At 45.1% G+C, this 12,500-nt stretch overlaps 1 protein-coding gene across 3 annotated transcripts in view; it reads right to left on the bottom strand.

Annotated features, from left to right (window-relative positions):
* The window catches only part of bmpr1ba (bone morphogenetic protein receptor, type IBa), a 50,951-nt gene that overhangs the window by 35,275 nt on the left and 3,176 nt on the right, over window positions 1–12,500 (bottom strand). The window contains exon 1 of one of the 3 annotated variants that reach the window (XM_048243670.1): window positions 8,572–9,209. The exons of the other annotated variants lie outside the window; for them this stretch is intronic. The gene's annotated coding sequence lies outside the window, so the exon portion shown is untranslated. Of the gene's footprint in view, window positions 1–8,571; window positions 9,210–12,500 lie in introns of those variants that run through there. 3 annotated transcript variants of the gene reach the window in all.

The following is a 12,500-nucleotide window of genomic DNA, read 5'->3' as shown; positions in this document are numbered from 1 at the left end:
CAACTTCAAATGTGACAGACGCACAATGGGCTTATTAATTTCTACATGACAAAACAGTTTACATTTAATCTGAGTAAATCCGTTCCAGCTGAATCCAATTTGCATGGCAATACCTGCTTCCCTGAATGGGTTTCCTTTCCCCTCCCTCACGGTTTTCAAAAGACAAGCTTTCAGAGAGGGGGCACAATGGCAAATGAACCGGTGTATCACCCACGCTTTCTCATCTCTCTCTCTCTCTCTCTCTCTCTCTCTCTCTGTCACTTTCTATCGTTTTCCATTCATGTTCACAAAGCAGATGAACACCAATGTAAGTGAGGAACCCAATGAAGAACACAAACAGCCTGACGAATGCACCAGAAAAGGTGGTGAGAGAAACAGACACACAGCTGTACTTTTTCTTTCTTTTGGAATCCTGTTCTGTTTTGTGGTGCTTCACTAAAAACGGCATTGAAGGAAGGTTTGTCACCATTTTGTCTAAAAAATGTGCCATTTCAAGTGAAAAGTGTCTGAGAATGCATCAAGGAAATATAATTTTGAAAATACAAACTATTTTACTTTTAATACTGAAAAATGTACTGAGTCTAACAAACTCTTTCAAACACTTTACCAAATGTTTTTTTTTCTACAATTTTACATTCAAAGATTTGTGATGTGCAAACCCTCCTAATTATTCTTTTCCTTTTGCTGTGGCAGAAAAAGAAACAAGGCTAAAGCCCCACAAATGCTGTGCAGCTGCTTCGGTGGCGCGTCTCTGGTGGTCCTGTCACCCTGAGCCACCTGTTGGGCCATTCACCTGGTCGTGATGAGGCCTAATGGCTCTCCCACACGCTGGGAGGCCCCACAGGAGGACAGAGCGTTAAAACACAAATGGCCCAAGACAGACAGAAATGAACCCACGCTCAATGCTTCCCCAGTGCTTGGACATTACAGTGGGAAAATGACATTCCAGCATACACAGCTACAAAGAAAAAACTAAAGCACCAATGTCCTCAAAGTGCACCAAACACCCCCAGGACTGATGACTAGTTGTATATCTTCTGTGTGAGGTGCTGTGTTTTTCTTTCTTGTTTTTTTTTATCAAGAATTGGACTGGCAAGACCTTTTCCCAAGAATGGGAGAAAAAGGCTCACTTTGTTAACTCCCCTCAGCCACCGCCACCATCCTCCAGCTGTAGCTCGTCTAGTTACCACTCTTACCTCCGCATCGTCAGGCCTTGTTTAACAAAGACACGGAAAGTGGGGTCCCAATGAATGTGGAGCGTCCAGCTCTCCTGTGGTGGACAATGAGGTCCCAAGGGGGCAGACTGAGCGGACAGCCTGAGGCTCTGTTGAGCGGTGGAGGGGCAGGCGGACGGTGTCCTGTGCCCCCTGGGGTGTCCAGGGTGTGAGGGAGGGCAGATTTAGAGGATCACCTCTGCCCCTCGCACCTAGCTGTAACCCACGTGACCTTTCCACTTAACCAAACTTGACCACGCTGGAGCAGAAATTGACCTTTGAACACCCAACAACTCCAAATTCCATCCATAAAAAAGACGGACAGAAGAAATGCACAGAACCCCCCCGCTCTCTCTCTCTCTGTCTTTCCATCTCTGTTATTCTCATCTCTATTCCCTTCTTCCATTCTCTTTGAAATTCTCCCCTTCGACTTAATTGCAGTACATACCCCAGACAGAGAGAAAGAGAGAGGGAGAAAGTGAGAGAGAGGGGGGGGGAGAAAGAAAGAAAGAAAGCCCACCAAGGCCACTGAGGAGACTGGATGAAGGCATAGCTTTCTTCTCCGGGAGGCCAGGAGTTAATCCCTTTCAGCCCCATCAAGCACAAGGCTCGGGGCTAGGTGACCAAGGGTCAGGTGATTTGAGGCTCTGGGGCAAGGAGGGTAAAGAGGTGCCATCGGGGGGCAATCAAGGGGCCAGTGGCCTCCTCACAGGCCACCGAGAGCGAAAGAGAGGAAGAGAGAGAGAGAGAGAGAGAGAGAGAGAGAGAGAGAGAGAGGGAGTTAGAGAGAAGTTCAGAGAGGTCTGAGAGAAGGCTGTTTTGTTTGGGTTTCATCCTACAGTCTGGACCAGGGCCCCCCTCACACACGAGAAGAAAGGGGAGACAAAGGAAGTGCAGAGGAAAAGGGCAGGACTCTTTCCCAGCACCTCGGCTCTGAGCGCTCAACGCTGTCCTGTCACGCCACAGAGAAAACAAACAGCGGCCAGCGAGAGGGGGCCTTCGGCAAATTGGGACAAATCAGGGGAACATATGGAGGGAAGGAATGTATACACACTGGCAGCTGAAATTAAACGTCTGTATAACTAGAATCACAACATGAATTTGCCATGTGCGGACGCATTAATTATTAAAGACAGAGCTGAGACTATACTCGACATGGTGTTTATTCTTCTAATAAACGTTTTTGTTTGTATTTACTTTGTTCAAGACAAACACAAATCAAAGGTCCCCGCCTACGGGATTGCCTCACAAATGAACGGACATCAAATTGTTCACAGCTTGTGTCTTCGGTCGTAACTCTTAATGACTCAAGGGCTTCTTCCCGTTAACTGCTCTCACGCCTGCTCAAGCTGCTGGACACTACTGTGGCCAAAACACAAATGAGGCCGACCAAACTGCACACAAACAAATAAAACCATAAAACGCTAATGTGGCTAAACACCCACAGCTGGGGCTAGAAGAGCCTGCATCAGTGTAGCGCAGTGCATAGCTTCTTATGGTCAAGCGCAACAAAGTGAGAACATGAGAATAGGGCGATACATTACAGTAAATCCCAGCTAACGGCCAGGCTACAGCCATAGCTCTGCTATGTGGGGTCATTTTGTGTCCAGTTCTCCATCTTGCAGTCATGAAAGCCGCCGCAAATTGGTGCCTGAGTTTCAAAGATCTTTTATAAACCACAGCACTTCTACTAACAGACTTACAGTAGTATCAGTATTCATTCATCACTCCCATGACAAAAGAATAGAAAGCCGTGGAAAAACAGGCATGAAAGAGAAGGTCAGAGAAATACAGGGACCCCTGGGTCAGAGCAACAGCGGTTTGTGTGTAAAAGCCCACTGATTGGGAGAGACAGATACAAACACAGATGGCAAATAGCTACAGAGGGGAGGACAGAGGGAAGAAAAGAACAGTGGAAGAAAAGAGCAGAGATTCCAACTGACCAGAAAGAGAGAGAGAGAGAGAGAGAGAGAGAGAGAGAGATGGATACTTTGGCATGACGGGTGCCATTAACCAAGGGCTTTTAATTGAGGAGTATGTTGACGGCCAAGCAGGCCGGGCCTGACACCGGGGGTCAGAGTGGTGACCTACAAACCCTCCGTAACCCCCACACCTGCCTGAGCGCATTAGTGTGAATGCGCCCCCTCCGATTACGACACCCCGACGTCGCGTTTGGAGACACGGCCATTCAGGCACTGTTCCCCAGTAGTGCATCAAAGCCACATCCAACACCCTGATTAGCACAGGATACCTCAAAACAGGCTTAATGAGAAAACTGTCTCTCTGTAAACTAAACGGCTTCAAGTCATAAAATCAATGCCGCAAACTGTAGCAAAAACAACTAACAGATCGTCGAGATATGCTATTGAAGCGGCAACTTTGTAATCCTATAAACCTCGTAAGCTGCTTCGTTTCACAGCCGAATTTAGTGAGCCGCGGTAGTAAATGCCGGGTGACTGAGACGCAGTTAGCTTAATCGAGGCCCGTTGGCCTGTTTTGCAGGCGGTTCATGTGAAATGTGCGAGAGGGAAGGCTGTGATTTGCGGTGTAATGATCGTTGCTCGCTGAGGCCAGGGGACTTCAGTGCCGGCACGGACAGGGGCTCTGGCATGTCCCCTGGCCTGGACACAAAGGGGCCCTTCATTACTGCAATCGTCTGACAATCTAACTAGCAGCTTGTCTCCCCATTCAGAAAAAACAAAAGACAACAACAACAACAACAACAACAAAGCAACAAACAATGCAACAGAGAGAATGAGAGAGAGAGAGAGAGAGAGAGAGAGAGATAGAGGGAGAGGGAGAGAGATAGAGATAGGAGGGGAGAGATAGAGAGGGAGAGAGAGAGAGAGAGAGAGAGAGAGAGAGGGAGAGAGAGAGAGAGGATATAGAGAGAGAGGGAGATATATATAGATGGAGAGATAGAGAGAGGAGAGAGAGAGAGAGGGAGAGAGAGAGAGAGAGAGAGAGGAGAGAGGGAGAGAGAGAGAGAGAGAGAGAGGAGAGAAGGAGGAGGGACATGCTGGCTGTGGTCTGGTCCGTGTTCAGCAGGGGTGAGTGAGAAGTACACTGTGGGGTAGAAATGTGGGGTGGGGGGGTGAGTCGGGGAAGAGATTTGGCTGTGTTTTTTTTTTTTTCAAATGGGGTGGAGGGTGAGGCCAGGGTTCACCATGGGTGAGTTGCGCGGCAAGGAACAGCGTCAGGAGTTCATGCACCCGCTTCTACATTCACGCAGCGTAAACAAAGACATTACACAGACTGTACTAACAAGGATTATCACAACAGAGTGGCGCCACCTGTCTTCCCGCACCAATTAGGAAGCCCAAAAATGAGGTGCCAATTAGAGGAGAGGGGGAAGAATCAAACAAAAAGGAAGGAAGAATGGAGAGGAGGGGGAGATGGAGGGAGAGAGAGGGAGGGAGAGAGAAAGAAAGAGAGCAAGAGAAACTGTGTGCTACTGCACTAGACCTGAAAAAAGCTAAAGTAGATTAGTAGTCCATTTTTGCAGAATGTACTATGTTTATGTAATTTGAAAAATTGATACAGATAGTATTAGGAGGTGTGTGTGTGAGAGAGAGAGAGAGAGAGAGAGAGAGAGAGAGAGAGAGAGAGAGAGGGTGTGTGTGTGTGTGTGTGTGTGTGTGTGTGTGTGTGTGTGTGTGCACTTGACATAAGGAGAAGAGAAGGGGAAATCTTCAAATGTATTTTTTAAAAAACACCGTTTTGACAGGCATGTTAAATAGTTCCGATAGGTGTGGCATGTTTGTCGATTGGCTAAAAAGAGAAACCCATAAAGCCCTTAGAAGCTGCAAACATTCCTTGCGTAGCTATCAGTGAGACTCCAAATCAGGGGTGGAATGAGGCAGTTACGTTTGACCAGATGTCTATCTGGCCACACTAAGCCTGGGAGATATTCCGACATCTTGTTTTCCGTACTTTCTGAGAAATGGCAACAATTAGTTCAAAGCCGCAGCCGAGGATAAGAGTGAGGGAAACACAGCGCAGAGACAAGGGAAACGAGATGATATCTGCCGCATATCTCCCGCCCCAGGCACAATACTGGGAACAGAATTCTTGTCCGGGAGCAGGTGTTGAGGTCACCGCACAGGTCATCAGCCGCGGTTCACCTCCCAAATATAGAGCCATCACTGTCGGGGTCCAAAAGTTCACCCGATCTCTCGAATGTCCAAAACGGAGCCCCCTCCTCCTCCTTTCACCCAACGCAACAACGTACGTCCAGCCACCGAGGTCCCACCAGCTCCAGTAACAAGCTATTAAGATCCGTATCGTACGGGGCTACCTGAAAACATGAGTTTTAATTTCCTATTTCACCACTCTGCCACTCAATGCCTTCACCAGGAGGCACCCCTCTTTGAAAAAAAAAAACAGGCATGGATGTCGGAGGTGAAACATAAGAACACACCATGACCTCAAAGATGACCTTTGACCCCTCTCTTCCTCTATGGTCTGTGACACAGGAGGACAGAGCGTGTCTTTCAGGACTAGCTTTTCCTGGGCTGTCATAGGCTGTTGAATACAGGAAGGCAGTGTGTAACCAGCTCGACATACAGACCTTTTAGTTAGGCATTGGAGTAGATCGCCTTTCCTTCGCTATAAACATTGCAGTTGTTTGACCATCTGAGTTGGTGGTGTGCTGCCCCCCTGGGTTATCCAATCGTTCTGCCCTTGTGTGTGCACACACCCTTGCACACTCGCTGGAGGGTGGATTAGCTTGCAAATATCCTCGCTGCGATGAGGATTACGCCTATCGCTTCCTGGAGATGAACAAAGATAACTTCCTCCCATGCGCTGGGGCTGGGAGCCCCAGACACTGCATCACATGAGTGATAAGATATACAAACCTCCACAACGTCAACTTAAGGGCCTGTACCCTTGAGGTGACCTGAGAACAAGTGAGTCTATACAAAATAAGGATTGAGTGGCCAATTAAAGCATACGGTTATTTTAACAGCCAATGCAAAGGGAGGGGGGACGTTATGCATTGTATCTTCTTTGTTTGTGAAGAGGTAGGGTGTGCTTTCAGAGTCTGAACATGGAGATCGAGTCTCATCGAGATAAACACTGCACCGTCCAGAACAAACACGCAGCGCTGAAAGTTCATATGGATGAATGAAATTTACCTTAAACTAAAGCACCAAAAACCGCTTTTCCAAGAATATCAATCGCTCTGAGTTAAGAACACTGCATCTGACAAGCTCTCATAAAGAGCCTGCAGCTCCTTTCTCACTGCCCAAAGCCATGTATCCTGTTGTCCAGCAGATTAATAGAGTGTTTTAAAACCACACCAATTAATCCTAAATATTACACCCCTGAATTTACGGTTGGAGCCCAGTTCTTGTGGTGTTTTGATGGCCAACGCCTTGAAAAAGTCCTCGGAGCATTTACTACCTGTGTTGCACGACTTCAATGTCAATTTTTTTAAGGAAAATTAAATGCTGCTAAAAATAGGGGCTGAAAAGTCTTAGAAATTCCCTTACGCAATTTTTTCCAGACAAATATTTTTTCGCCCTTACAGGGCTGGTTGGTATCTTGAGAAGGCTTTGAAGCTCACAGGTGAACACATTTCTCTTTGAAAAAAAAAAAAAAAGATAAAAAGATAAACTCCTTACATCAGGATCAAGTACTATGAAATTCCTATGTTGAAGCAGATTCTGTGGAAAAAAATGGCAAAATCTCACAGTTGAGCAATCAGATGGATACAATTATGTCTTGAGAGTTCATACAAAATCATCATCATACTGACTCCTCCAATCTCTCAAATTAAATCTTGCTGACAGTTTTTCGCCTCATTGGTTGCCAGTGTTTCCTCGTAAGTCTCAAATAAATGTTGTCCTGTAATAGCTCTCACATGTAAATTATCATAATAAAGATGTCATGCTCACTCACACAGCTGCCTTGTTGGAGCCATACACCATCCACATTTAGCTTCTCTGGAAAGAGATTCACTCATCTCTAACTAGTTGACCATCTGAAAGGCGAGAGCCCTGTATTCCCCTCCGAGCAGAGTTCAATGATCCAAAGCTTTCATTCAAACATTAATTTCCTCTCCAGAAAAAAAATCCAAAATGGAAATGTGTCAACATTACAATCAGCCTGGTTTGGCACTGAGCAGTGATGAAACCAGTCAAACTCGATTAATTTCAACATCACACATGACTACTATACCACAAGACCATAATTCAAACTACCTTCAGAGCTTCAGGCAAATAGGAGGCTGGGTAACTACAATGACTTGTTCATACAAACAAAACTGGACACGGAAATGAAGCGCATCATTGTGCTATGTCCTCAGCTACTCCAATGAAAACACTTCCTCATGAAGATCAATTTGTGTTGCTTATGCATAATCACAGTCTGCCACTTGATATACTTCTAGTTTAATGTTTTCCTCTACATCAGCACCTGGACCTGCAGAAAAGCCTATTTTACAGAACAGTCGAAGAAGGTATTGCTTTTATAGTGGTGTAGCGTTGCATCGCTAGGAGGAATGCAGACCACCCAGGAATGAAACCTGATGGTGGGCAGGACTGTCTACTCCTCTTAGCCTGTCCTCACACATAATAACACAAATTTCACAATGAACTCTAATCTCTAAGCCTCATCTAGCAGCAGTGATCTGAATCAAAGGCTTGTTACCGAGACCTGTGCTTATACCTATAGACCTAAAACAGGGAGCAGGATTTCCATAACTTACAGAGAAAGACAGAGCTCTGTAGTCATTACAGAACGGCTCAACTCCTTGGAGAGGTTTGATCGAGATGCCGCCCAGGTATTAGTCATTTGGCTCCGAGAGGGGCGTTTGTCAGCTTGTTGGCACCATGCAGTGTCTGCAGTTCTCTTCATGACAAATGCACGCTCGTGCCAGCAAGCCAGGAAATTGATTTTTTTGTGTTTGTTGTTGTAACGTGTTTCGGCATTATACGTTAAGTCAATCGGCTGGCTATGATTAATAGACGGCGCCCTCCCCAAAACGCCAAATATCTGTCCAGCCTGAATGACGGTGCTCCACAAGCATGTTCAGTGTGGGGCTTTAATTGCCTTGCTGAACACACGGTGCTTGCATGTAATGAGGATAATGTCAGTAGATGACGACCACACCTATCGTCAAACTCAACACACTTAATTTCCGTCTGTGGATGGACACAAATGGACAAATGCAAAACACAAGACACCGAGGAGGAAGACGTCAGCGGAGGGAATCAGTCGCAACGTAAGTCACAAGTCCGTCAGAAATAAGTAACTCAATCTCCTCATTATGGGGTCTTAAGGAATCTGTACGGCTGTGTGTGTGTTTGTGTGTGTGGGTGGGGGGGGTGCATTAAAAAGAAACTCTGTTAACCTTAATCCGTGCTGATGAGGGGCGTCTGCTGGCAGGAAAGAGCTACACGGTCAAAGGCAGACTGTAGGACGAGGGACAGGCCGGCAGACAACATGTTTTTTCTTTCCACTCCACTCCACCTGAGCATTACGTGAGTTTAGCTGAATTAGGCAGCTATCGCAGTGTCTAGTTTGTCTACATTGCATTTGCCACGATGCTTGGCTAGATAAACTGCCTGAATTATGACAGGAATCTTTGTTGAACCACAGCAAACAGCCGTCTTGTTGGGCTTGTCTTGGGAAGTATCCATGTGCAGCATCTGAATGGATGCTTTCACATGCCCCTCCGCCCCTGCCCGGGTAACTGCAACGCTCTATTACCACCCAATGAAAAAAACGAGCAGGAGATCTTAACGCTCCAACAAGATAAATAGATGTTTCAAGAGAAGACAAAACAAACAGGGGGTTGTTCTAGAAGTAAAGTCTTACAATTTCTCTCACAGGGGTTGGAACTTTGCCAAGACGCAACCAAATAGATGTGTGTTGTGACATAAACAATACCTAATAGTGTGTCACAATGGAGAGGGTGTCAAATAACTAAAGTTAAATGCCATATGACTCACATAACACTTGGATTTCTTATTTTCTATACACCCATTAACATTTCAAGCAATTATCATCTGTATATCAAAAAACTTGATGTCGTAAACAACAAAGGCAAAGAGATAATCCAAAGCAGTGGTTTTCAAAGTGGGGGCCAGGGGGGGGACCCAGGGTGGCCTCAGCAAGTTGGAAGGAAAAATAAAAGCAATAATAAATACATTTGAAAAAATTAAAATATACCTATTACTATGAGGGCTGTTATACAATGGCATTATAATAATTTGTCGCATATCTGAACATTATATTTTCCATGATAATGACTGGGAATAATAGTAGAGTGATAGCTCTCATATAGCAGAAAGCCCCAAATGCAATTTTTACACACTGTATGCTCCATCGCGAAATGCTTGTGGCCAAAATAATTATTACTGTAGGATTAGGTTAAAGGCCGTGTTGCAGGGTTTATTTTCCAACGAATTTGCACAATTTGCTTGTTGGTAATAAACATTTAAACTGTTATCCATTGTATTTGATGTTGTTGGGTATCACAAAACGGAATATAATATGAAAAAGCAGGTACTATTTCATAGCTGTTTGAAGTGATTCTCCTTTCCCCCACAATGCATTGCATTACGTCACCTTGGGGAGGCTACAGACCAAAGCCCACCTTGAGACCCTTGAGAGTAACGAGAGAGGAATAAGGGAGTGTTCACGGTAGATAGCGCAGATTATAGATAAATAGATATAGATAGCCTAGATAGATATATAGACAGGTAGATAGATCCTCCTCGACAAGCAGCCAAAACGCACTCGCTTCCCTAGCGTTACAGCAGCTCTTCACCGCAGTTTCCATCGGGACGGCACAGCCCACACAAGCACCTGCCAACTGCGACTTGCCCTTAGTATCTCCCTCTTTGGTAAGCCGTACCCTGACGATGTCAGTGACAATCAATCACGAGGAGTAGTTATTGAAAATATTCATGCTGAAGACACGATCAGCCTAATCGGCGGCGATCGTGTCATGCTGAAGACACGATCAGCCTAATTTGCAACAACAGGGGTGGCTCACAGGTGGACTGGAAAGTTAGCCCTAGCTATCATGATGCTTTATATTCTGATCTTCTGACTAAGTTTACCCGGTAGCCTACTTATCTGAACCTTACCTTAACCTTACTTATCTGTATTTTTTACAGTTTATGATCTGAACTAACGACATGATCACTATCACTAGATATAAAGAAAATGTTGACTTTCACTCAGTGCTGTTCACTGACAGTAACTTAGGCTAAACAAAAAAAGTGTCATAACGTTAAAAGCATTGAACTGAATAGGCGCATTATGTAGCCTCATAACGAGACTTCTCAAATTCATAAAATTGCATTAAACGCATCAATAAAATCTGAAGACATTGTTATCTTTCTTAGACCATAGGGTAGTTGTCATATAAAAGCTGTAATGAAATTCGAAGTGTAAATATACAAACTTGAAAGTTGAAAGTGAACCACAACCGTTTCCCATAGGAATGAATGTAAAACATACCCTCCAAAACAAGACCTCCCGAAATTCAGAAATAATTACTACATTGATATCAGGCAACGTTATTACCATTGGTACTGTAGATCATAGGGTAGCTGTGATATAAATGCTATGACGAAATTCAAAGTGTAAATATACAAACTTTATGTTGAAAGTGTAATCGCGATGTCCATTGGAATGCATTGAAATGAATGAAGTGCAGATCATGTAGTCCCCAACATGACGTCATCACCGAATTGTGTGAAAAAACGCTAATACTAAAAACGACAAAAATTGGCATTTAACTCCATTTGGAGACATTTTTTAAAATGATATACATATATTGAGTGCTTTATGTACCCATTAATCAACAGTGGTGGTTAACCTGCAACACGGGCTTTAATGTATTTTTACATTTGCTGTAGTATTATCGATAGGTTTAATAACGGATCAAGGGGGTCCTTGGCCAGAACCTAGTGGTATTTGGGGGGCCTTGTTGTGGAAAAGTTTGGGAACCCCTGATCTAAAGCACATCCTCACTAGCTAAGAGTATTGTCGTGTAATTATGTAATCCCAACCTTCCACAGGATCATCTGACAAGAGGAAAGTTGCGCTCCTATAGGATTGGGTACAGGCTAGGCCAACAGAAATCCCCCCTGCTTTGAACAATGTGCCATTTGTCGACAGCATGATTCAATAAGATAAGAATGCATTAGAAGAGTACACGCCGATTATGGAGAGATGTCTATCACATTTAAATACCATTAGCTGTGTCACGATCTGGCCCCTACTGCCTTTCCTGATCCCTTTAAGTGTGTGCATGGACACACACACACACACACACACACACGCACGCACACGCAAGCACACACACACAACACACACACACACACACACACACACACACACACACACAAGCTGCTGTTATGGACAGTCATATGGGTCCTCAATTCATCCAGGCTGACACTTAGTCATTCTCGCCTTAATTGCTCCCTCACTTTAGAACTGGTGGCCACATGCACATGTTTAAATAAGGAGCAGCAAGCACATGGTCAAGACCACACTCACACACACACACACACACACACCACCACCACCACACACCACACACACCACACACCACACACACACACACACACGCACACACACACACACACACACACACACACACTCACACACCACAAACACACAAACACACACACACACACACACACACACACACACAGACTCCCTACACTCCATGACAACAGGAGCTTGCCCAGCATCAGGCCTTACAAAGACAGACGAATGTGCTGTGGATATTCTTCAAGAGTGAAAGAAAGTTGGGTCTTGGGGTTTTTTTTGGTCTGTTTTTTGTGGACCACACAGCTTTGCTTCTCCCACACCAAACCCTGTTCCCCACTGGGGCTAGGTGGTTAGAGAAAGGCCCCTGAGCAGTGTTGTTCATCACGGCAGTGGATTTGCATGTGAATGCAGTATAAGCGTTTGAATGGGAATTAGGTAGTCCCACCGCCTTGTGCTCTGGTTGATGGTGTGTGTTAGTTGTGAAAGCACCCGGTGGGTGGGTGGGTGGGGATGGGCTTATCATTGAAGTAAGTCATTCAGAAGCAGTGTGGTTTCACTAAAGCCTAATCCATTTAATCCAAAATCAGGGGAGAGAGGAGGCCATGGAGAGGACACAATAGGACAGAAAAGCCAGGGGAATCTTTTGGGGGGATTTTCTGGGGGAAACGAGTTTCTGTGTGTTCTCGGACGGACGGATGGTGTTGTTTTGCACTGCCCTTCTCAGAAGATGCTTTTTCAAAATAGGATGCAAAGTAAAAAAATAAATAA

Source organism: Alosa alosa, chromosome 5 (genome assembly GCF_017589495.1).
Source record: "Alosa alosa isolate M-15738 ecotype Scorff River chromosome 5, AALO_Geno_1.1, whole genome shotgun sequence".
NCBI classification, from domain to species: domain Eukaryota; kingdom Metazoa; phylum Chordata; class Actinopteri; order Clupeiformes; family Clupeidae; genus Alosa; species Alosa alosa.
This window is presented reverse-complemented; position numbering and strand designations above follow the sequence as displayed.